The 25,957-nt window shown below is 53.2% G+C and overlaps 1 protein-coding gene across 27 annotated transcripts in view; it reads right to left on the reverse strand.

The window, feature by feature from the left end:
• The window catches only part of RIMBP2 (RIMS binding protein 2), a 328,353-nt gene extending 303,376 nt beyond the window's left edge, over positions 1-24,977 (reverse strand). For 26 of the 27 annotated variants that reach the window (XR_012420847.1, XR_012420846.1, XR_012420845.1 and 23 more), the window contains exon 1: positions 24,901-24,977. The gene's annotated coding sequence lies outside the window, so the exon portion shown is untranslated. Of the gene's footprint in view, positions 1-22,700; positions 23,024-24,900 lie in introns of those variants that run through there. The other variant, XM_074008413.1, reaches the window with a different exon arrangement.
• Positions 24,978-25,957: the final 980 nt, after the last annotated feature.

Below are 25,957 nucleotides of genomic sequence, written 5' to 3' on the forward strand. Positions count from 1 at the left end.
AAGGCCCAGCGGAACCGACCCGAGGAACGTGTGCTCACAAAGAGGCCAGGAACAGGCAGGTGGCTGCAGCCCCTTCTACCCAGGAATGCCCCTTTCACTTAAGAAGTAGGTACACAGGCTGCGTGTGGTGGCCCACACCTGTCGTCACAGCACTTTGGGAGGCTGAGGTAGGCGGATCACTTGAGCCCAAAAGTTTGAGACCAGCCTGGGCAACACAGTGAGGCTCCATCTCTCCAAAAAAAATACAAAAATTAGTCAAACGTGATGGTACACACTTGGAATCCCAGCTACTCGGGAGGCTCAGATGGGAAGATCACCTGATCTCAGGAGGTGAAGGCTGCAGTGAGCAGAGATGCGCCACTGCACTCCAGCCTGGACAAAAGAGCAAGACTCTGTCTCAAAACAAAGAAGAAGTGGGTACCACAGGGAGCCCCACCCAGCTCTTGAGGGAGATAAACAGGCCAGAAGGGAAGGCGCTCATGCAGACGGTGCAGCACCCGGGGGTGGGGGTGCCAGCACCCCCAGTTTAGATGACGTGCAAAATTATAATCTTCAAGTAGAAATTAGCAGGAAAATAGAGGTTTCCTGAGGGCGTGGACTGTGCTTTCCTTGCGGAGGCCCCAGTGGTTAGAGGTGGGCCTGGAACACGGCAGGGGCATGGATTTCTGGAATGAGGAGAAGCAGATACAGTCTGAGACGTGGTCCGTGGGTGCTGCGAGGGCTCTAAAGAAAACTGCCCCGGATGCTGCCACCGTGAAAAAGGAGATCCTATTTGTTGTAATCACATGACTGGAAAGGGAATTGGAGGGGGCGTCTGCAGAGCTGGTGTGCAGCTGAACGTGCTGGGAAGGGATGAACTCACCACACTGGGAGACGAGAGGCCTGGGTGTGACTCCTGCCTCTGGAATGACACCTCAGCATTCTCAGGACAGAAGAAGAGACCCCCTGAGATGGCACCTTCACCTGCACGTGGGGGGCCCCACAGGGCCGTGCGGTCAGGGCGGTCTGCAGCAGAAGCCTATTCGTGCCTCATTGACTCCATCCTCTCCCCCTTCCCTCTCCTCCCACGGCTTGTTTATAACGAAGCATCTTAATTGCCTGGTGTTGAGCAACCAAGAATGAAGAAAGATTTGATGAGTCTTTTGTTCTCCTCTTTAGTTATTAAATTTTAATTAAAAACCATTAAAGGCACCCTGCCCCAATTCACAACAACCAGTCTCACCAAGACCCTCACGGTCTCCCTCCAGCCAAGACTGAGGCAGCCTCCTCTCCTCTCTCCTGACTCCTAGCCCACCCCAAACCCTCTTTCCCCAGGAATGCCAAAGGTGCGTTCTTAAAAAGAGTTACCCAAGCTGCAGGTCCTGCTGCATTGGATTGTGGAATCAATTTAGTGGAGCATAGCATGATCTTTAAAAACAAAACATGGAACGGGATGGGGTGCAATGGAATGGGTGGAATGGGATAGAATAGAATAATAGAATAGAATAGAATAGAATAGAATAGAATAGAATAGAATAGAATAGAGAGATGGAATGAGTAGAATGGAATCAAATAGAATAGAGAGGTAGGATGGGATGGGTGGAATGGGATGGGATAGGATAGGATAGGATAGGATAGGATAGGATAGGATAGGATAGGATAGGATAGGGTAGGATAGGATAGGGTAGGGTAGGATAGGGTAGAGAGATGGGATTGAATGACTGGAATGGAATGGAACAGAACAGGTGAGAGTCAGGGAATAGAATGGCACACACACTTACAAGTGAGGAACTTGCATCATCTCCTTTTTACAGACAAGAAAACTGAGAGTGAAGATTGCTCCATGACCAAGTACCTAAGACACGATTTGAACACAGAAGCTTCTCCCATGGCCCTCCAGCTGGCCCCATACTCCTATGGGAGCATTTCTCAGGAAATACTCGTCTGTCTCCCCACCATGCCCATGAGGTCCCTGTGATATGACTCCATACTCCATGCCGTGGTCATGTAATGATTCAGTTGATTGAAAGAAAGAAAGAATGAATGAAATGTGAATAAAAGGCACAGGGCCATCTGTCACTTCATTTTTGAAGATAATTTAGGCAACTGGGGAAAGTCTGGGTGTACACACACTTGCAGACAATCCCAAGCTAGCCTAATGATGCCTGTGACAGGGGCGGGGTCGCCTTGAGGATTGTTAGGGCAAGCACACAAAGGATGGCTACTTCTCAGACCGCTTCCATTAAGAACTGCCAGCCCCCAAAGCCAGTGATGCCCAGTAGTTGTGTGCAGAATCCACTTCTACGCCCACCGTGAGAAAGGCTCTTGGGCCAGAAAGTAAATGTCCACTGGGAGAGGAGAGCAGGTGCTTTGAAGATCACTGGGGCCCACCCCATATGCAATTTGGCATTCTCCTTTCTAACAGAACCCAAGTCTCTGGAGGTGGTCATGGAAATAGTTAAATAGCTACATTTCCCAGGTTCTGGTGCAGACTAGGGTGGCACGTGACAGCTCCAACCAGTGGTGGTGTGGAAAAAGTGGGTGTAAGTGGAAGTCACTGAATGGCATTGTCCCCAAGAAGGCCCTTCAACTGCAGATGATTCAGCTGTCACTTACTTTCTCTTGCCCTTCGTCCATGACCGCTCCCCTGCTTCCTGCCTGGACTGCAGGTGTGCTGGCTGGAGCTCCACCAGCTGTCTTGAGAGTATTAAGACAGCATTGTTGTCATCAAGATGGCAGAGCAGTAAGCCAGAGGGAGCCCAGGTCCCTAAGGATGCAGTGGAGCCCGCACTCCTCGAAGCTCTGGGATTCCTGCATCTGAACTTCCATGCCATGAGAATATAAACCCTTCTCGTTTGAGGCACTGCGTAACTGAGCATAATCCCGAGTGGGATGTCCAGGACATTTATCCCAGGCATGAGGACCTGTGGACCAGAAGGGGGTGGTGAATGCCAGCTGTGCGCAGGCCCCACCCCTGCCAAGAGGCTGCACAAACCAGAACCCTCAAGCAAAACCCTCGGAGGAGGAGGAGTCACTGCAAGGCCACTGCCCTCAACCAGGGGAACCAGCCCAAAACCTTGGCTTTCACAGCAACTCAGCAGTTTCCTTCATTCAGTCAGTCACCAGTAGTCATGGCCTCTGTAGCTCCCTACCTACCTAGGAGGCAGAAAAATCGTCTGAAAGTAGATATTCAACCATGTGATTCTTTTTTTTTTTTTTTTTTTTTTGAGATGGAGTATCGCTCTGTCGCCCAGGCTGGAGTGTAGTGGCGCGATCTCCACTCACTGCAAGCTCCGCCGCCTCCCAGGTTCATGCCATTCTCCTTCCTCAGCCTCCCTAGAAGCTGGGACTACAGGAGCCTGCCACCACGCCCGGCTAATTTTTTTGTATTTTTAGTAGAGATGGGGTTTCACCGTGTTCGCCAGGATGGTCTCGATCTCCTGACCTCGTGATCCGCCCACCTTGGCCTCCCAAAGTGCTTGGATTACAGGCGTGAGCCACAGCGCCCGGCCTCAACCATGTGATTCTACGTAAAGGACTTCAGAGGCTACCCATGACCTTCAGGATAAAGTCCAGAGTCCTCACTGCTGCTCGCGATCTCACCCTGCCTCATCGCCAACCTCACTGTGTGCTCTCTCCTTCCCACCACGCTCCAGCATGCTGGCCTCTCTGCGCTCCTCCCCGAGGCCTTCTCGGGACCACTTCCCGGCCTGGAAGGCTCCTCCTCACGGCCCTCCCATAGAGAATTCCGCTCATTCTTCTTCTCTGCGTGGATGGTGCTCCCCTGGACTGGCTTAGTCCCCACTGCGGCAACGTTCCTTGCAGTTGTCCTGCTTGCCACACAGGAGGTAGCAGACGTTGACAAAAGTGATTACAAAGATGATAGGGTGGGCTGGCCGCTCATGATGGCCCTGGAGAGGGCACAAAGGAAGGGAAGAAGCCACGTTGGACACACGCACAGCCGTGTTCTTAGCCTTTATTCTTAACGCAGAGCCTAGCACATAGTCCGTGGTCAGCAAACACTAACCAAATAGGAACACAAACAGAACCCAGCGCCTGAGCCGGAAACATATTCCAGGCCAGACCGAGGATAAGCGAGATCCCACAACAGATCAGTTTCCCGTCAGTGTCACTCCCACTATGAACACAAATGTCCACTATCGCGAACACAGTATCTGTCCTTCCACTCGGCTCTGGAGCATCTGTTCACTCCAGAAACAGGGAGCATTTCATCTCCACTTAGCGTCTGAGGCTTTCTTTTTTATCATCCAAGTGCCGCCAGGTCTGGCCCACGTGCTACACCCTGGCTGGAGCCTTCCCTGGTCATGACAAGCCCACAGGGCCCCTCTTCCTCCGAGCCTGAGTTCCTGTTCGCTGTGTTAACTTCCAGCCGCATCTGCTCCCACGCGAGCCAGGAGGACCGTGTGGCCTCAGCCTCCCATCTCACCAAACCCACATCAGACTTCAGCGTGATCTCCAAGTAAGTGACACACCATCTCGGAGCTACGCGGACAGGATGGAAAGGTGCTACTCTCCATACAACCTTGTTCAACACTCGACATTTAAATAAACTATTCAAGGCCGGGCCCGCTGGCTCCCACCTGTAATCCCACCACTCTGGGAGGCTGAAGTGGGAGGTTCACTTGAGTCCAGGAGTTCGAGACCAACCTGGGAGGGAGGGTGGTACACGGTGAGAGTGGGGGGTCCAGGCAGGAACCTCATTCCAAGCGGGCAGGAAAACCGCTGGAAGGTTTTAAGCAACAGAGTGACATGACCTAATTTATGTTTCAGAAAGATCAGCCCCTGTTTCTGCGTGGTAACCGACCATCGATCAGTAAGACTGGAGGCCGGGGGACCAGGCAGAGGCTAGGATGGCTGCCTAGGTGACAGGCAGGCTGGTCTGGACTAAGGAGCTAGCAGGGGAGGTAGAAAGAAGAGGTTAGGTGTGTTGAAAGTTTAGAGATGTCCGGATGTGGTATGGTTTGGATATGGGCTTGAAGAGGAGTCACGGATGATCCCAAGGCTTTAGACTCAAGCAGCTAGATGAAGCAAGTTACCATTTACAAAAACAAAGGACACTGGAGGAGGAAACGAAGAACATTTATGGCAGGAAGAAATTGCAAGTATGATTTTGGACAGGTGCATTTCAGATGTGCATTGAGTCACCAAGGGGAGATGCTGCTTGAGCAACTGATCACCTACTAAATTCCAGGAGCTGTAGAAGGTACCAACCATGCATGGACACAACCCTGCCCTCCATGCTCACATCCCAGCCAGCAAGGCTGACGTGTCCACAAGGACAGGTACATGATAAGGGCTTTAACATGGGTACACGCAAAACCTTACTGGGAGTGCAGCGGACGCCTGCAAAATACAGCTGCCTGGGGAGGACAGAGTCAGATTCAGTTCCTGAAAAGAACAGGCCGCTGATGGGAGTCTGGGGGATGTGTGTGGTGATCTGGTTTTTCCATACATCAGTCATTCAGAGGCTACCTTCAATATGTGTCATCTGCATCCCTCAAGTTTAATCTAATAATTTTCTTTAAATTACTGACGTTAAACCTGAGTAAGGTTTAAATTTATAGATCACCACCGCAAAATGAAAGCCAACATCGTCAGCCTTAAATGTAAAGTAACAATTAATATAGATTGTTTTATAAAGCAGAAAGATATGAATTTCTAGCTAGATAACTGAGCTGACTCAGCGTTTTGAGCCAGAGGTTCACAAACCGATCACTGTGAACATTGATCGTTTAACAAATGAGGTTTAACAAAGGTGATTAGCAAGAATTAGAAATATGAAGTCCAGCTAACACCAAACTGAGACTTTCTCCTGGATTTAGTCAGAAGGAGTAAGGGGAATTAAAAGGAAGTAAATGTGCTGTTCTGTGATGCCACGTTGTTCAGCAATGTTGGAGAAGCCGCTTAAACCTCTCTTTGGAGTCCTGGTTTGGGAAGCACCGTATCTAGTCAGAGAAAAGAGAGCATTCGGGGCGTGGGAACAGCTTCTGCAAAAGCACAGAGGCAGGAAGCAGCCGAGCATGTTTTGAAAGCTACAAATCATCTCATGTAGCTAAAGGGAGAGGTGAATGGGGGCTGTAAGGTGGGGAGGAGTGCCTCGCCTGCCAGGCTGAAAACAGGGGATTTTATTTTGCAGGCAATGGAGAAGAGCCTCCGAAGGGTGTCAGATAAGAAGATGGTGTGATCAGGTTCATATTTATAATGAACACACAGGATGGAATGAATGAAGAGTACCCGACTGGAGGTACCTCCGGAGACACAAAACCCGGCAAAAGCCATCCTGAACTAAGACCGCAGAAATAATAGAGAATTCCAGACTCAAGAAGTACTGATGTGGCCAGGTGCAGAGGCTCACGTCTGTAATCCCAATGCTCTGGGAGGTGAAGGCAGGAGAATTGCTCGAGGCCAGGAGCTCAGGACCAGCCTGAGCAACATAACAAGACCCCGTCTCTACAAAATATCTCTACAAAATAGCCGAGTATGGTGGTGGACGCCTGTGGTCCCAGCTACTCGCGAGGCTGAGGCAAGAGGATTGCTTGAGCCCAGGAGTTCAAAGCTGCAGTGAGCTATGATTGCACCACTGCTCTCCAGCCTGGGTGCAGAGGGAGACCTGGCCTCTTTAAAAAAATCATAGTAATTGTGGTAGAATTGGCAGGCCTTGGCAACTGATTGGAGATAGAAGTTCAGGGAGGAATATTCTGCAAAGTTTCTTGTCCTTCCTAAATTGGATGTGGTGCCATCAACCTTCATCACGAACACAGAAGGGAAATTAGCCAGGCACAGTGGTGCCCACCTGTGGTCCCAGCTACTCCAGAGGCTGAGGCTGGAGGATCACCCAAGCCCAGGAAGTAAAGGCAGCAATGAGCTATGATTGCACTGCTGCACTCCAGCCTGGGCCACAAAGCAAGACCCCATCTCTTTAAAAAAAAACAAAAACAAAAATAAAAGTGGAAAGAAGGGCAAGTGTTGGTGAAGAGACAGTGAGCTCCGTTTGGGATGCGCTGAACTTGCAGGAAATGCAAGAATCAAAGAAAAGTTGTCTAGGAAACAGCTGGAACCATGCTTAATATTTAGGGGGACATTTGGAGCAGGGATTTGAGCCGTCTTCAACAGCTAACTTGCAGTCACGGGCGTGGAGAGGGACAGCCTGGAAAAGAGGAGAAGTTGAGAGCGACACTGTGAGGCCCTTCTTCATGGGAGGGGCCATGAAGGAGACAGTGAAAAAGGACAGGGGAGGTGGAGGGGAGGGGAACCAGGAGACAGCAGAGTAACAGACCCCAGAGATAAAGACCTTCAAGGGAGAAGGCGTGGGCCACGGAGCCAGAGGGGGTGCAACCGTGACTTAGTGAAGCCCCTTCCTTTGGGTCTCATTACAGCCACAGAACCCACCTCCATACTGACTGAAACACTGTCTTTAACTTGCTCACATCAGAAGGCCGTCCGTCCCTGCCACCACTCCGAATGTCCTGGTCTCTGCCTCTCCTCCTGCTCCTTCACATGACCCGTCGGGAAGGGACAAGTATGATTCAGTCCCACAAAATTCCAGTGTGTGCAGTTTACAAAAGATGCTAGAAATGTAAGTTTTAGACTGGGCACAGTGGCTCACACCTGTAATCCAGCACTTTGGGAGGCTGAGGTGGGTGGATCTCTTGAGGTCAGGAGTTCAAGACCAGCCTGGCCAACATGGTGAAATCCCATCTCTACTAAAAATACAAAAATTAGTAAGCTGTGGTGGCGGGCGCCTGTAATCCCAGCTACTCGGGAGGCTGAGGCAGGAGAATCACTTGAACCTGGGAGGTGGAAGTTGCAGTGAGCCGAGATCACACCTCTGCACTCCAGCCTGGGTGATGGTGTAAAACTCCGTCTTAAAAAAAAAAAAAAATACAGGTTTTATATTAAAATATCCCAATTTTTAAAATGCTAGTAACCAATTTTAACCATTTTTTTCCTAATTCTACGTAGGCCAAATAGGCGTGTGTGGGTGGCTCTCAGCCCACAAATGCCCATCTGCTACCCCTAAGGGGCAGCCATGGTCCCTCCCCAGTCACCCAACTGAGGAAAATGCTTCCTGAAAACATTTACTAGCCAGAAAACATTTGATGATCTTCCAGTTGGTGTGGTTTTTAGTTCATTTAGTTCATTTTCTCTCCATCTCAAATGGGCAGGCCATTTCTACAAAGACCCACACAGCCCCAGGCCCGCATCAGCCAAGGTTATTTTCTCCCTTCATCCGTTCCCCAGAAAGATGCCTGGAGTTGAGGAATCTCTAAGACACCAGCCACACCCCGCAAGGGTCTGCAAGATGGTCAACCACGGCAGTGGGCTGAGGAATGTCCCCAAGGGTCACGTTCACTCGAGACCTCAGAATGTGACCTCACTTGGAAGTAGGTTTTGCAGATGCAGTTCTTAAGGTAGGAATTCAGATGGGATCAGACTGAGTCGGGGGCCCTCAATCCAATGAGAACGTCCTTCTGGAGATGGAGAAGGCCACACAGAGCCACAGACGGCCATGTGGAGACAGAGGCAGAGGTGGGGGGTACGTGGCCACTGCCAAGGAATCCCTGGAGCCACCGGACACTGGGAGAGGGAGGGAAGATCCCACGCTGGAGCCTCTGGAAGGAGCACAGCCCCGCCGTGCCTGGATCTCAGACTTTCACCTTCAGAACTCGAGGGAAGAGATTTCTGTGGTTTTAAACCCTTCCAGTTCATCCTCAATTATGGCAGCTGCAGGAAATGGATCCAACCACCCAACAAATTCCAAATGTTCCATCACACAACAAGCACCTTGTGAGCACCTCCTGTGCACATTTTGTGACGTGCACACTTTGTGAGCGCCCACTGCATACACTTTGTGAATGCCCACAGTGCACACTTTGTGAGCGCCCACTGCATACACTTTGTGAATGCCCGCAGTGCGCACTTTGTGAGCGCCCACTGCATACACTTTGTGAATGCCCACAGTGCACACTGTGAGCGCCCACTGCATACACTTTGTGAATGCCCATAGTGCACACTTTGTGAGCGCCCACTGCATACACTTGGTGAATGCCTACAGTGCACACTTTGTGAGCACCCACTGTGTACACTTTGTAAGCACCACTGTGTACAAGCACCTCCTGTACTGAGCATGGAGTGCGTGCCACATGTAACATGGCCCTGACTTTTAGCAAGTAGTCTTCTAGGACAGACAAGAAGAGCACACAGGTCTCTAGACCACCAGGTAAACACTGGGAAGGGTTAAAACACAAATACGAAGTTTCCGTGGGATTTCGAAGGATGGGCAGGATGGCACTGCAGTTGGAGGCCACTGGGTTCAGCTGTAGACAGGCAGCCACTCTGAGTCATGCCCACAGGGTAAGAAGGGAAGCAGCAGAGCCCCTCAGCAGGTGGGAGCTGAGCCAGGACCCTCACGCTGTAAGCCCCCCTAACACAGTGGGGCGGACACCTTTGCCGAGCTGCCTGGGAAGGCCTCAGAGTGTTCTATAAATACAGAACCAGCAGGTGTTGTGGTTGGAAGACGTAAAAGCTACATGGCACCTTCTGCCTTACACTCAGCTTGCATCACACAAGGAACTGCTTGTATTGGAGTTTACAATCCCTGAAGACACAAGGGTTCCAAAGAACAAAGAATGCCGATAGTCAGCAGGTGACCTTATCACACTCAGGGACGGAGAGTAGCCCAGGGGAGTCGGGCACAGGAAACCTCCACAGTCAGGCCCGTGTCTGAACATGGGGTGAAAAGTGCCTTGCTGGGCACCTTGCCCGGGGAAGGTTTCTGAGCAAGGAAGGTGTGAGACTGTGAGACCGACTACACACCTGATGCTGACTTGAGCCCCCTCAAAGCCATGGGACACAAATCACTCCTGCTTGACAGTGTGGGAAGCCACAAAATTCATTGTTTTTCTTCAAGATCTTTGGGCCAAATACGTCTTTTAATAACACATCCTGGAACTCAGTGGGTGAAACAGGTTACACCTGACAGCCTGCCTTAAAACCAAGGAGCCGGGATCAGGGTTGCCATGGCCCACCCCTTCCCATAGGGCGTCCTTCAGCCTGCTGGAGGTATGTGCGGCCCACACACGTATGTTCTAGAAGGAGCAGATGCTCTAGGGAAGGGACTACAGGCACGAGGCCTCCCAAACATAATGCAGCACAAAAGACAGCCTCGTGCTGATGCTGTTCCAGGGAAGGGACTGCAGGCACAAGGCCTCCCAAACATAATGCAGCACAAAAGACAGCCTCGTGCTGATGCTGTTCCAGGGAAGGGACTGCAGGCACAAGGCCTCCCAAAACATAATGCGGCATGCAAGAGGCCCCCGTGTGGATGTTGCTCCCTGGGGCCAGCCAATTTCAGTCAATAATCCAGGACGAGGATGATTCCAGCCCACAAGACACATGCTCTTCCTAAACAACAAGGGTCCTAGCTGTTTGCATTACAGCGGGGGAGGAAAATCTAAGCTTCTCTCTAGCTGAATCCTTAGCAATGATTTTGGGTAAATCTCCAGATTGCCGCCACCACCAACAGCAATGAAATAACCACATGTGGGACCGGGCACGGCGGCTCACGCCTATAATCCCAGCACTTTGGGAGGCCGAGGAGGGCAGATCACCTGAGGTCGGGAGTTCGAGACGAGCTTGATCAACATGGAGAAACCCCGTCTTTACTAAAAATACAAAATTAGCCGAGTGTGTTGGCACATGCCTGTACTCCCAGCTACTCGGGAGGCTGAAGCACAAGAATCCCTTGAACCCTGGAGGCAAAGGCTGCAGTGAGCCGAGATCATGCCATTGCACTCCAGCCTGGGCAACAGAGCGAGACTCCGTCTCAAAAAAAAGGAAGGAAAGAACCACATGTAAGATGAAGGAGAAGAAAATAGGAATGGTGTGTGTGAGAGCAAGAAACCTGTGTGCAAGCCCTTCCTGTTTTGTTAGTATTAATTTCTTCCAGTAAGAACCATGGCCCAGCGGCGAGGATAGAGGCCCTGGAATCATGATCCCGACCAGATTGAGGGCCCCTCCCCCAAACCCAGTTACAAATTGTGCGCCTTTGGACAAGTCACTTAATTTCTTGGGGCCTCTCTTTTCTCATCCATAAAACTGGAGTTAATCATAGGGCTGTATGGAAATGCCATGAAATCAACCATCCCGGGTGCTCAGCCAGGACCTGCCTCGACAGGCGTTGAGAGCATCAACTTCTTTCCTCCTGGGCCAAGACAATGAGACTGTGATTCCCAGCAATTTATTCATTTCAGAAAAATGCTGCTGCCCTTCAGATGCCCGGAGAAATTCATTAGAATAGGACTTTCCTGTAATGCCTCCGGGTCACTGGGTCACTGCAGAGGGCCGGGGCGGGATTCTTTGTCTCGGAGCCTGAGATAATTGCAGTTGTCAACGTGGTCCAGCCTCCTAGTACGGGGGCAGCCAATTAACCAGGGAAGTCACCCTCCTGGTTGACAGTTGACGCCTGGTGTTGGCCTTGTGCACCCCCGATTAACCTCCAGGTGGGCTCCCCCTCCACCCCAGACATTTTCGGGTCCCTGCACTTATTATGAAGCCTGCCCAAGAATCCCGAATTCACTAATAAGAAAATCACCACCTAACATCAGTGTTTGAAAATTACCTTGTGTTAGAACTGTGATGGGAAGGGTGCTGTATTTTCAAACGATCACTGTTTCTTAAAAGCGTGGCATGGGCGCTCCCTCGGCCACCCGCCTGTGCTCCCCAGTCCCTCACCCGCTGCAACCACCTGGTGCTCAGCTCAGGGCTGAGCCGCAGTCTGAGGGCCGGGCCCTGGCGTGGGCTCCATCAGATCCTGTAATCGGATCCGGGCGCTTTAGCCCTCACGTGACTGGGGGCCACTGCCTAACCCTGATTAGCAGTCTACATCACCCGCCGCACAGCCTCCCCTGGGGTCAGGCGGCTTCTCCACGTCTTAAATAAGATTCAGCAATTGTCATGTGTAGTACATTGGGGGTGTGTTTGAAACGGTGTTTCCTAGGGCAGAAGAAAGAAAAACAGCACCCACAGTCGAACAGCTTAGGAAATACAGAGAGAGATTGAGAGAGAGAGAGAAAGACAGAGAGATCTAGAAGCACGGAGGGAACCCTGAGCCTGAGCCTGAACCTGAACCTGAACGCAGCACTGGGGCCTGACCACCCCGGGAGGCAGGATCACCTGAGGTCAGGAGTTTGAGACCAGCCTGGCCAAAATGGCAAACCCTGTCTCTACTAAAAATACAAAAATTAGCTGGGTGTGGTGGCACATGCCTGTAATCCTGGCTACTTGGGAGGCTGAGGCAAGAGAATCACTTGAACCCGGGAGGCAGAGGTTGCAGTTAGACGAGATCGTGCCACTGCACTCCAGCCTGGGCAACAGAGCCAGACTCTATCTCAAAAGTAATAATAATAATAATAATAATAATAATAATAATAAACAAAAGTAAATGGCTTCTAAAGGGAAGTTTTTAAATCTCAAATTAATTAAGTGGCACTCTGCATTTTCTAACCCACTTTCCAAAGGTGTTCCCTCCATGGACTCACAACCCCTCGTCCTGCCAGCATCGCCTCCACAGGTCCACTTCCCAAAGCGTAGACTACCGGCCAGCGAGCACCTGCAAGATGGGCCCAGGCCCAGGGGCTCCGCCACTGGGTTCACCGGTTCAGGTCCTGGCGTCACTGCTCTCTAGCTGTGCAATCTTGGGCTAGCTGCTTCACCTCTCTGTGCGTCCAAGTCTGCGTCTCCACGATGGTGGGGACAGTGATACCCTCCTGTGTTGGTTTCCTGGGCTGCCACGACAAATGACAACAAACTGGGAGGCTCAAAACAACACACATCTCTTCTCTCATAGATCTAGAGACCGGAAGCCCGGAAGCCCGGGTGGCCAGACCAGCTCCCTCCAAAGCTGCACGAGGCTCCCCGCCTCTGCCAGCACCAGTTGCCTCCAGGGGCTCCTCTCTGCGGCCGCATTGCTCTAGTTCCGCCCTCAGAGTCACACGGATGCCTGACACTGAGTTTTTCACAAATCAGTGACACTCGGCCGGGCACGGTGGCTCAAGCCTGTAATCCCAGCACTTTGGGAGGCCGAGACGGGCGGATCACTAGGTCAGGAGATCGAGACCATCCTGGCTAACACGGTGAATCCCCGTCTCTACTAAAAAATACAACAACAACAACAAAAAAAAACTAGCCGGGCGAGGTGGCGGGCGCCTGTAGTCCCAGCTACTCGGGAGGCTGAGGCAGGAGAATGGCGTAAACCCGGGAGGCGGAGCTTGCAGTGAGCTGAGATCTGGCCACTGCACTCCAGCCTGGGCGACAGAGCGAGACTCCGTCTCAAAAAAAAAAAAAAAATCAGTGACACTCAAGGATGCATGAGTTAGTGAGAAGATGCCTACGTAACCAAAGCCCAGGAGAACCGATGAGATGTTAATATTCCCACTTGTGAAAAGCAGAGACCAAGTCTAGACAGGCTCATGAAGGCGCCCGGAGCCTCCCCGCCAGTCACCACGCAACGAAGACCAGGGCCCTGGCGGCCGCACCCCGACCCTGTGCTTCCTAATGCATCTTTCACCTCTGGGGAAAAGGAGGCTCAGTTTCCCCATCTGTTGTGTCCATGACTGTGAGCCACAGAAGCCTCCTGGGGGAGAGGCTGGCAGGGAAGGGACGCAGTTGTCCTAGGCCCACACCGGAGCCCACGTGGTTCCCCGTAAAAGGCTCTTCCTGACCAGCTCCTCACTAATGAAAAACTCGGCACAGGCGTTTGCTGTGTTTCTCTGTGGTTCTCACGCCCCTCCCCCTGCACACCGCTTTCCTGCTCTTTCTCTCCTTCTGTGATGCTGGGGCACGCTGGGTATGGCAGGAGCGAACTGCTGCAGGGCCACAGGCGCCCAGCCTGCAAAAAAGTCCCAGCTCAGACAGGCAGGCCCAGTGCCCCAAGGCAAATGCCCACCAATGAGGCCACCAGGTGTGGCTGGGACCAACAGAGGCAGAAGCCATTCTCTTCCCAGCCTACCCATCCCCGCGGGGTCACAAAAATGCTGATGGTCACTCTGTGCAAAAGTCTCTCCCTCCTGCCGTGACCAGCTCACTCCGCACACCCTTTAGACAGCTCTGCTCACGAGAAAGGAAAAATAAATACACTGCAGAAGCATCTACGAGAAATCTGGGCTGCACAAACTTCAGAGGACCCGTTTCTGGGACTATTGGTATTATTCTACTAATTCCATTCACATGCTAATGATTGGTCTGTTTGGAGTTTAATAATAATAGCAGGAATCATAATAGCTAATGTCTGTTGAACCCTCACACTATACCAGGCCCTGTTCTAAATGCTCTAGGCCAGTGAAGTCATTTAATCATCCAATCACCCCTTCTGCAGTCCCCATCTGAATGAAAATAAAGGCAATTTGCTCATCTTTATTGAGTGTCGGGAGATACGAAGCACTCTTCCCCGGTGAATGCCGTCAATAACAATCTTTCGAGCAGAAGATGGATGCTCTTGTTACCTGTATTTTATAGATAAGAAAATGAAAGCCCAGAGAGGTTCCGAAGAGAGCCTGTGGTCACACAGCCGAAGTAGCAGAGCAGAGATCTGAGCCTGCCAGCCTGGCTCCAGACTCTGCCCTGCGACTGTGGCTAATTCGACCACTGAAGGCTGCTTCCGAGGGACACATTCACGGAGCAGCTCCCCACGGAGATTCCGTGGGGCACAGGCAGGTCCGCGCTCCCCATGGCAGCGTGGCGTAGTGGCCAGGGACAGGTGCTCTGGCCAAAGTGCTCAGTAAATCTTGGCTGCTCCACTCAGGAGCCATAATGATTTGGGCAAGTGACTTAACCTTTCCGGGTGTTGGTGCCTTTTGACAGTGAAATGAGCTAGCTGGTGGGAAGCGTGCAGAACGGGGGTACAGCGAGGATTCGGCGAGGCCAGCTCTTGTTTTCATGGCTCCTGCTGTTGCCTCCAAACAGACTCATCACCAAAATTATCGTGGAGGGATCCGGCAGCCGCCAGTGGTCCCAAATGCCGCAGGCTCATTCTGCAGATTAATGGAGAAAGGGCATTTCCCACAGGCTCCGCCACGTCTAGCTTGTGCCTCTGCTGAGAGACCGACCTGCCCAGCCCTACCCCGTGGAAGAGAGAAAAATCCTGAATTAACCGTGCGAAATCCTGAAATGACCAAGAAAACATCGAGTAACTGAATATGTCCTCAAGCGACAAGATTCTCTTTCCTGTTCTTGAGCAGGGCCCGGGCTTGAGAGCTGAAGCCGGCCGGGGTATAGACAGGACAGAGGCCCAGGAGACACCCAGGCCTGAGAGCGGGAACGGCGGTGGGGTCGCAGAACAACCCGGGAAGATGCAGACACACTCAGCGCTTCCAAATGCCAGCCGTGCCCAGCCGCAGATGCTGGCGTAGGTACCCAGAGGATTCGTGCCCTCATGGAATGGAACAGGACCCACCTGAAGCCGGGAGGAGCAGGGAGGAGCAGGGAACAAGCTCCCGCCCACGCCCAGGAGTTCTCCCGTGGGGAGGGAGGGAGGCACAGCGAGAAACAGAATGGGTGATAGGACAGGAGGGGCAGTCGGCTGCTGTCATGGCAGGCGGTCAGGGAAGGCTTCTCGGAGGCGGTGACCTTTGAGCAGAGGCCTGAACAACATGATGAGTGAGCAGCTGGGAGAAGAGCCTTCCGGACAAAGACATGAAGGAGGAAGATCAGGCAGGCCTGTGGCCGTCGGGAGGCCCTTGCGCTTGCTGTAAGTGAGAATAAATGCAATCGGAAGCTTCCAAGAGTGTGCGTGGTCTGAGTCGTTTCCAACAGGAGCCCTCTGGCTGCTGTGTGAGAGTGACCTGCAGGCAGAGGTGGACACAGGAGGCCTGGGGGGTCGCTGAGGCAGTGGCCCAGGGACGAGACCAGGGGTGTCTGGCCAAGGGGACCGAGGTGGCCAGAGCAAGAAGAGCTCAGATTCAGGATGTGAAGGGAAAGTGGTGGATATTAGTGGATCGAATGTAGGGAACAGCTAGATAGAGGCTGGGAAGAGGACATGTTTGGCAAAGAAAATGCTTAGCCAAGAAAGGGGGTGTTGAGAGAGAGGGAGAGAGACAGAGAGAGAGAGAGAGAGAGAGAGACTATACGCATTACACATGACTGTATTTACAATAATCTCGGCCTTTTAGAAAGTACTGATGCCTGTGGGTAATCATGTGGTCCATCCACACAGCGGAATATCATTCAGCCATAAAAAGGGATGACGCTCTGACACATGCCACAACACGGGTGAACCTGGACCATGCTGTGCTGGGGGAAAGAAGCCGGGCACAGAGGAACATGTGTGGTATGATTCTGTTCACATAAGATGTCCACGGCAGGACATCTATAGATAGACAGCAGATTCGCAGTTGCCAGGGCTGGGAGGAGGGGAGAGAGGAGGCTGGTTGCTTAATGGCGTGTGGTTTCTTTTTGAGGTGATGAAAATGTTCTACCGTTCACGACAGTGATGGCTGCACAACTCTGAATATACTGACAACCCCTGGCTTGTACTTTAGATGGATGAATTGGATGGTAGGTAAGTTGTATCTCAGTAAAGCTATCTTAAAGCTAGGCATGGTGGCTCATGCCTATATCCCAGCACTTTGGGAGGCTGAGGCAGGAGGATCACTTGAGTCCAGGAGTTTGAGACCAGCCTGGGCAACATAGCGAGACCCTGTCTCTACAAAATATAAAAAATTAGCCAGGCATGGTGACACGCACCTGCAGTCCCAGCTGCTCAGGAGGCTGAGGTGGGAAGATCACCTGAGCCTGTAGGTCGAAGCTTCAGTGAGCCAGGATTATGTCACTGCACTCCAGCCTGGGTGAGACCCTGTCTCCAAAAAACAAATAAATGAAATAAAGCTGCTTTAAAAACACCATTATACCTGTGCCCCAACTCATTGCATCTTCTCTAAGAGGCTCGTGTGGGTCCTGGACACAGGTGTGTTTCAGAGCTCCCTGGGATTGCATCTGGCCCAGGACGGGCTCCACCCCAGCTTCTCTGGGATCTCGCAGGCCATGCAGTGCTGCAGTCCCAGCCCAGCTTCGTGGTGAGGCAGATCGGGTTTGAAACTGGGCCCATCCCTCCCCAGCTGTGTGATCTTCAGAGAGCCCCTCCATCTCTCAGACTATTGTCTCCTCTGTAAAAATGGGTCTACAAGAGCAACGGGGCCTGCCGCAGAAGGGCTGTGTCACACATGTAAGCGAGGAAGGCACCCAGCACGTGCCAGCATCAGCAGTCCGATGCATTGCTGCACTTGAGCTGGAAAAGCTATTGACACAAGTTCCCATCTTTAATTCTCACGATCCAGAAGCCACGATGTGGGAGGCAGTCGCCAGGGCCGGTGGGCTTGGGGACGAGCGGGAGGGAAGCTGGGGAACTGTCTGGACAGAGGCACTGGCCGTCCCGGGGCCCCACCTGCCATTAGCTGCATCCACCCTTCCTTCAGAGACACGTATTGAGCCCCAGCTGGGTCTCAGCCGCTCTCTGGACACCGGGAACTCGGCCACAGGCTGAAGACACAGAACCCACACCGCAGCGGGGCTGGGGCAGGTCTCTGGGCATGATGCCCAACAGCAGAGCTCGGGCACCCGCGGCCCGCAGGGCAGCTCCAGGCTAAGGAGCCAACACGTAGCTCGAGCCCTCGGCCCCTGAACAAGGAGCCCTTTACAGACCTGGAGCTGAGTCGAGACATCGTTTCCCAAGATTCTGGGGCTCCCCTCCCAGAGACAGGGAAGGAAGAGTCAGAAACGAGGCAGCCTGTTGCCCCCGTCCCCGTATCTCTGTCTAAGGAGGTGCAGGGCAGTGTGATGGGGGCGTTTCTGGTCTTGGAAACCACGTCGGTAATAAGCATGAAGAATGCCTTGAGGAAAAGCCCCTTCCCACCCAAACCAGCGGCCGGTTCCTGACACTCCCATCGCAGGCACACACTGGGTGTGGCACCAGGAGTGTGTAATCCGAGGGACACACACCAACGCACCCCAGGCCCCCTCAGGAGGCCCCTACTGCCAAAATGGCCAAATGGGCTTTCTTTTTGGTAGCACTGGGCGAAGGGAGGCAGGGGAGGGAAGGCGGGAAGAGGCACAGGAGGGGCAGGGGAAGCCTTCCAGCCAAAGGGACACCGTGACCAACTCCGCATGAATGGAAATGACAGAGTACACCACCGGCCCCATGGTTTCCGGGTATCCCTGGGACCTCACAGGCGGACACTGAGGGTCTCCAGGAGAGGGGTTGGCTCTGCAGCCCCTGTGATCCCAGCCGCTCCAAAAACACCCAAGGAGCTCTTTCTGCACACGCCTGTGAGAATCAAAGCCACCGAGCAACTCACAGATCCACTCCTCCCTCCGCCGTCGGGGTCTGAACCCCTCTCCCAGGTGTCTGCACCTCTGGGTGCTCCTCAGGGTCCTGTCTCAGCTTCAACGCCACCTCCTCTTGAAGCCCTCCCAGATCACCCAGGCACGGCCTCTAACATCAGCCGCCGGAACCCTCTGCGGGGCACCCCATCAGGTTGCCTGTCTCTGGTGTAGTGATTATTCATTCACTTGCCCATTGTCTTACACACGCACACACATACACACACACGTGCGCGCGCACACACACACACGAGCATCCTATCCCCATGAGGGCAGCACCCTCCTCTAGCTTGCTCACTGCTCACCTAAAATGGGAGTCGGTATTTAGCAGGTGCTTCAAGGTTTGCTGAATGAATAGGTCATGCCCCACCTTCTTGGGGCCCACACAGATAAAGAAGTGGCAGGCGCTGTACCTCCCCCGCCCCAGGCTCAGCACCAACAGGAAGGACCTGTCCACGCGGCCAGGCCAAGGAGAGAGCCCCCCATCTCCCACACTGGGGCTTTCCAGCAAGTGCTTATTCAGCCTCTACTAACAACAGACCACAAAACACCAACAAATGAGACTATCCCAGAAGGACGTCTTCAGGCCTCCCTGCTCTACCTGCTCCTCCACAAGCCCCACTGCTCCTAATCCTCACAGACCCCACACTTCACACGTATGTCCCCACGGAGCCCCGATCGCCACCTCCCTTTCTTGTGTAGGTGAGCATTAAGAAGAGGCTATCTGACCAGGCACAGTGGCTCGTGCCTATAATCCCAGCATTTTGGGAGGCCAAGGGGGGCAAATCGCCTGAGGTCAGAAGTTCGAGACCAGCCTGGTCAACATGGCGAAACCCCATCTCTATTAAAAATACAAAAATTAGCCAGGCGTGGTGGCCCATGCCTGTAATCCTAGCTACTTGGGAGGCTGAGGCAGGAGAATCGCTTGAGCCCAGGAAGCAGAGGCTGCAGTGGGCCGAGATCATGCCACGGCATTCCAGCCTGGGTGATAGAGACTCTGTCTCAAAAGAAAGAAAAAAATAAGCTATCCGGCCTGGCGCAGTGGCTCAAGCCTGTAATCCTAGCACTTTGGGAGGCCGAGACGGGCAGATCACAAGGTCAGGAGATGGAGACCATCCTGGCTAACCCGGTGAAACCCCATCTCTACTAAAAAATACAAAAAAAAAAACTAGCCGGGCGAGGTGGCGGGTGCCTGTAGTCCCAGCTACTCAGGAGGCTGAGGCAGGAGAATGGCGTAAACCCGGGAGGCGGAGCTTGCAGTGAGCCGAGATCCGGCCACTGCACTCCAGCCTGGGCGACAAAGCGAGACTCCATCTCAAAAAAAAAAAAAAGAAGAAGAAGCTATCCAGCCTCTAACAAATCCAGGGAAGCCCCAACTTCCTCCATTTTCTGAGGCTCTTGGTCCAGGTAAAAATTAAGACATGTCTATTATCCTTTTCATGTTTTGCTGGATTCCATTTTCTAATTTACTAATATTTGACTTAGAATGTGGTTTCCGTGACCATGAGGGTTTGGCCAGTATATGTTCTTCCTTTTGATGTCCTCACTAGGGTTTTGTATCAAGATTATTCTGGGCTTTTAAAACGAGTGTGCTGTTTTTTTGTTTTCTTTTTTCTCCATTTTTTGAAGATGCTATTTGGAGAAATTTACTCAGGACGCCATTTGGACTTAAAGTTTATATTGTGTGAAGGTTTATCATTACAGATACATTTGCCTCTCATACTTATGAAAATAACCACAAAAAAGTTAAAATAGATTTAGATTAAGTGTTACTTTTCAGGGACCCACCTCATAAATTAATACTTTTAACCCCACAAGCCCTAGTACAGTATGACTGGCTTGTTCAAAGATAAATGCAGTCACGCCTTGCTTAATGACAGGGATATGTTTGGAGAAATGCCTCATCAGGTGATTTTGTCACTGAGCGCACCTCTTATGCAGTGTGCCTACACACACACCCGGGCGGACAGCCTCCTCCATGCCCTGGCTCGATGGGTAAGCCCATTGCTCCTGGTTTCACAGCTATGCAGCCCATAATGGTACTGAGTACTCACTGCCGCACAATGGTGAGTACTTGTGCATCTCATCATAGAAGAGAGGCAGCAGAAGTAAGATCTAAAAGCTAAAGCATGGTGCACCTGCATAGGGCACTTAGCATGAATGGAACTTGTGGGACTGGAAGTGGCTCTGGGTGGGTGGGTGAGTGAGTGAGGAGCAGATGTGAGGGCCCAGGCATTCCCGTACATGTCTGTAGACCCTATAAAGGCTGCACACTTAGACTATGCTAAATTTATACAAAACCATTATTCTTTCTTCCATAACTACCCTCAGCTTACTTCATTGCCTTATACATTTCTTAATTTTTTACCTGTTGGACTCTTTTGTAATAATACTTCACTTAAAACACACAGTGTAGAGCTATACAAAAATAGTTTCTTTCTTTATAGCCTCATCTATTCACTTTTCCCTATTTGATTCTGTTTGTTTGTTTGCTTTTTAAACTTTGTTGTTAAAAGCTAAGACACAAAAACACACATTCGCCTGGGCCTCCCCGGGGCCAGCATCATCACATCACCGCCTTCCACCCGCACGTTCCTGTCCCGCTGGGAGGTTTCCAGCGGAATAATGCACGGGGTGCGGTCGCCTCCCACGATGGCCGTGCCTGCTTCCGGATCCCTCCCGAAGGACCTGCTGAAGGCTGTTTCACAGCTCACTTTTGTTTAGTAAGTAGAAAGAATACATTCTAAAATCATGATAAAAGTTACAGTAAATCCATAAGCCAGTATCACAGTCATTTCTTATCATCAAATATCATGTCTGTGCATGACCGTATGTGCTGGACGTTCACACGCCAGGCAGTACGGTGGGTTCACCCGCACCATCGTCACTCAACACGTGCGAGTAAAGCTTCAAGCTGAGCTGCTGCGACAGCCACACCGGGATAGGGGTCTTTCAGGTCTGTTCTAATCGCACACGGCCACCACAGTATGCGTGGTCTTCCTTGACTGAAATGCCATCATGCAGGGCGTGACCTGGGAGATTTTCTTCAAGGAAAGATGGATCCACACAGGAGCGTGGCCCAGTGGTGGACACAAGGAGGGGAGGGTCAGAAAGAGAGACTGAGAGAGGGAGAGGAGGAGCAAGGGAGGGAGGGAGGGAAGGAGAGAGACAGAGAGAAAGGGACAGAAAAAACAAAGAGGGAGAGAAAAGGAGAGAAAGGGAAGAAGGGATAGAGACTGAAAGAAAAGAACAAAAGAGTGAGAGAAGGAAGGAAGGAAGGAAGGAAGGAAGGAAGGAAGGAAGGAAGGAAGGAAGGAAGGAAGGAAGGAAGGAAGGAAGGAAGGAAGGGAAGGAGGGAGGGAGGGAAGAAGGGAGGGAGAGAGGGAAGGAGGGAAGGAGGAGGGAGGGAGGACTGAGGAGTATGGTTCAGCGAAACCTTTGCACCCAAGGTTGGTGGCACCAGCATCACCAACAAGAGACACAGGTGCCCTCAGCTGGTTGCAGGCCTCCTCCCACCCCACAGGTGATCAGTCAGCTTTTCAAATGGGTGAAAGTCAAAAGAGAAACTGAGGAACTAAGCCATGCACTACCACTATCTACAAGGGATAAGCCGAGTGAAGAACAGAGTTTTCTGGAATCAGCAGCTCTGGTTGATCAACAACAGACCAGCACAGCCGACCCGGTTCTCCCCCAGGTTCCCAGCACCACACAGATTCCAAACCTTCGGGCAGACGTGGGAAACACGGAAGCATTCAGCCGTTGAGTATCCGCCCACCTGGAACAGATGCTCATTGCCGTGCCCTAAGGAGACTCCTGGACACAAATGAAACTCCCAGGCGGGCGAGGCCCTCTGGTCCCTGAGGTTTAGCGCTTGCGGGTCTAGACCAACCTATGAGGCGCACTCGGCTTCAGGTATGACCTCAGCCAAAGGCCAGCAGAGAGCTGAGGGCATGTCCCAGAGATGCGTAAAGCACCCCCCATGTATGACCTCAGCCAAAGGCCAGCAGAGAGCTGAGGGCATGTCCCAGAGATGCGTAAAGCACCCCCCATGTATGACCTCAGCCAAAGGCCAGCAGAGAGCTGAGGGCATGTCCCAGAGATGCGTAAAGCACCCCCCATGTATGACCTCAGCCAAAGGCCAGCAGAGAGCTGAGGACATGTCCTAGAGATGCGTAAAGCACCCCCTGGTCACGCTGTATTCAAGGATTCTCAAAGCGGGGTCCCTGGATGCCTCCACCTCCCCTGGGACTGCGTGGGAATGCAGATTCCCGGCCCCTCCCCAGACCTGCTGGATCAGAGGATCTGAGACTTGTAGCCCCTTAACCTACCCGCCAGGATGCCAGCGCTCACCAACGTGTGAGAATCACTGCTCCAATTAAAACTTCAACCGGACTCCAAAAATACAAATGTGGCAGGGGGTGGATTTGAAATGGAAAGCGAAGCAAGCTCGGGAAAGAGCCAGATCCTGCCTCTCCTCCCACCCCCTGAGTACACGCTGGTCTCTTCCAGGCACCAACAGCGCAAGGGACCAAAGAGATGAAACTGAAAGCCACAGTGTAGGGCCCACCTTGTCTTTTCATCTTCAATAGGAGCTCTCAGTCCGGCTGCACCTGGGAAGCTTCCGCACCACACACGCCCACCCCCGGACTCTGCAGGCTTGGGTTTCTCTGCCGGGCTTGCAGCATGGGGGAGGCCAGCTGCTATGCCCCGGGGAGGGCTGCGTGGCGCCTGCCTCCTGAGTGGGGAGCGGCCCCCACAGCACCAGCATCTTCCTGTCTCCCGGGCACGTGGGCAGTGCCACCCTCTCCCTGACCCAGTTTGCCATCCTCTCAGAAGGGGCATAGGGGAATAGCGGCCGCCAGCGCCTTCCCTGAAATAACCTGCAAGGGCTCCACTCTGGGCCCCAGGCAGCTGCCATATGGCCATGGCACAGCCCTCGACCCCAGTCACGCCCCACCACCCCCCACTGCAGAAGTGGTGCCCGCCTGCCTTCCCCTCACCACGCCCCCCCGAGGAACCTCCGGAGCCGGTCAGACCCTGCCCATCCCACTGGGAGCTTGGGATCATGTCTCACACCACAAGCCAAGACCCCACAGCCCAGCGGGGGCTGAGTCTGAAGCTAATTCCGGGACAGCCCAGCAAGGCTGGGAGGGAGCCAGGGAGGGGCCATGTGCGTGGGGGAGGTGGTGATTTTTACAGCCTTCCCCCACTGTTCCCTGTAGACACCGGGCGAGTGAGCCTGCACACCAGCTCCCTCCCCTGCCCGCTCCTGCTCGGAGCCCAGAGCCCGACAAGGCTGCCAGCAGCCCGGCCTGCCACAGGGCCCGGGAGCCCAGACACCTCCTCTTCCCACCCATCTTCCATTTCAGAGGGAGCCGCTCTCTCTCCTCTCAGGCCTGCTCCATCTGTGACATTTCTCCCTCCCTGGATGAAGTGGGGCTTTCGCCCTCGTGAGCACAGTCTCCTTCAGGCTCCTCCGTGAGAGAAATATGGGGCTGGACAGGGCCCCCTTCCCTCCCTCCTCGCTCACCCTAAGAACCTGCAGGGACCCAGCGGCCACGCAGGCATGGAGCCAGCACCCCTGCCTCCCCTGGGGCCAGTGACCAGGCGGGGAGGTGAAGCAGTCCTCCCTCCCTCCCTCCTCCCTCCAGCCAGCCCTGACCCCGACCCCAGCCAGCCCTGACCCCAACCCCAGCGTGCACTCCCCGGGCACAGGAGGGAGGCTCCTTCCACCGAGGCCTCTGCTGACAGATGTCCGGGCCCCCACCTGGACCCACCCAGACCTAAGCTCCTGGGCAGGTGGTCCCGGACACCCTGCCTTTCTCAGTGAAATACGGTTTCCACTGGGAGAGTCTGCCCCCAGCCAGCAGCCCGCGCACACTGGTCACACAGACACACGCACGCACGCACACACTTTGCCAGGGAACATCTGTTTTGACAAACACATTATTCGAGTCAGTCCATGGGACGTGAATTGACAGATTCCTGGGTGCAGGCTGCTGGCTTTGTGCATTTGCACCTGAGCCGAGCTGGGGACTCTGATGTGTTTGTCCCACGGCCCCTTCCCCACTCCACCCCACCCGCAAGAAGACAAGTCCAGGCCCTGAGCCGCTGCTGTCTGAGACGCCCGGGGCGCACTCCCCAGGCGAGCGGGACTGTGTCCATCGGGTGCCAAACTTTGCCTGGAGGGGCTTTTCTGAAAAGCCTGAGGTGGGGGGATGACAGAGCCACAGCACCCCTGCAGCTGACACCCGGCACCCAGGAAGAAGTCGGTCAGCCCTTCCCTTCCGAGACGATCCTGAATTCCAGGCAGCACCAAGATGCCAGCAGGGCGAGCCGCTGCTCCCCGCACCCAGCGTCCCCGGACCCCACGCTGAAGGGCATTCTCCATCCACTGCAAAATAAACTTTGTCTGGGCAAAGAGTTTCCGGCTAACCCCCTGTGATCATCGCCGCTGCAGCTCAGGTGCAGAAAGGCGAGGGGAGACGGCAAGCTATTTTTAGGAGAAAAAAATAAATCTCAGCCTACCTTTAGAAGCGAGCTGTGCCAAGGCTCCCGAGGTTCACCCGGAGACAACTGCAGTGTACTGTGTCAGATTACAAACTGGGGGCGAGAGGGAGAGAGGGAGGAGGGGGAGAGGGAGAGAGGGAGGGAGGGAGGAGGGGGAGAGGGAGAGAGGGATGGAGAGAGCAGCAGAGGGAGAGACAGGGAGCGAGAGGCAGGCAGAGGCGGTGCCCAGTCAACATTGCAGGGCATTGGTGTGTCTGCACTGCTTGCATTCAGGTAGACATGATTCATTAGTTTTCTGCAGGCAGGCAAGCAGGTCGAGAGGGAGGGAGAGACAGCGAGAGCCAGAGAGAGAGAGACAGAGAGGATCATCCGCCATGCAGCAGTAACCAGAGCCTATGAAACGTCAGTGTTTGAACGCACGCACACACACATGCACACAAATACACATGCACACACACGTGCACACACACACACACCAAGATGGCTATACCCCTCACTGCCAGTTTCTCTTTCACAGAGCTGTGGTGAAAAGCTCAGACAGAGACGGAGGCAAACAGCTCTCAGCCACACAGGGCTTGGGGTTGGTGCTTTTCCCTCCGTCCCTGGGAAAACAGCACAAGATCTTCCCTGCAGGACGCCGGGGGACTCCTGCAATCGACAGGCAACCAATCAGCACATCAAGGTGAAAGCTGCCCTGGGCTCTACTCCAGGAAGCTCGGAAACTCAAGCGCCCTCAGAATTAAGTGATGAAGAGGAGCGACTGAAGCTGCCTGGGTCTTTGCTCTCCTGTCTGGCTCCCCTTCCCACCGCAAGCCTCCAGTGGCCCCGAGGGTTCCCCCTTCCCACAGAACTTCAGGTGGTGGCACAGATACACCCGCTACCTAGCAACCAGGTGGTGCAGGAGGGAAAAAACCCTGGGAAACATGCACGGACTTCACACACGTGCTTCCTCCCCTGGGTGAAAATCCCATGCTTGTTTTTGAAAGGTGCGAAATCAGGTAGCTCATGCAAAGGAAAACCCCTTTGGTAATTTGGGCTCCACATACCCTAACTGAGGCTCTGAGGGCTCCTACTA

The sequence above is a fragment of the Macaca fascicularis genome, chromosome 11, assembly GCF_037993035.2.
Source record: "Macaca fascicularis isolate 582-1 chromosome 11, T2T-MFA8v1.1".
Lineage (NCBI taxonomy): Eukaryota > Metazoa > Chordata > Mammalia > Primates > Cercopithecidae > Macaca > Macaca fascicularis.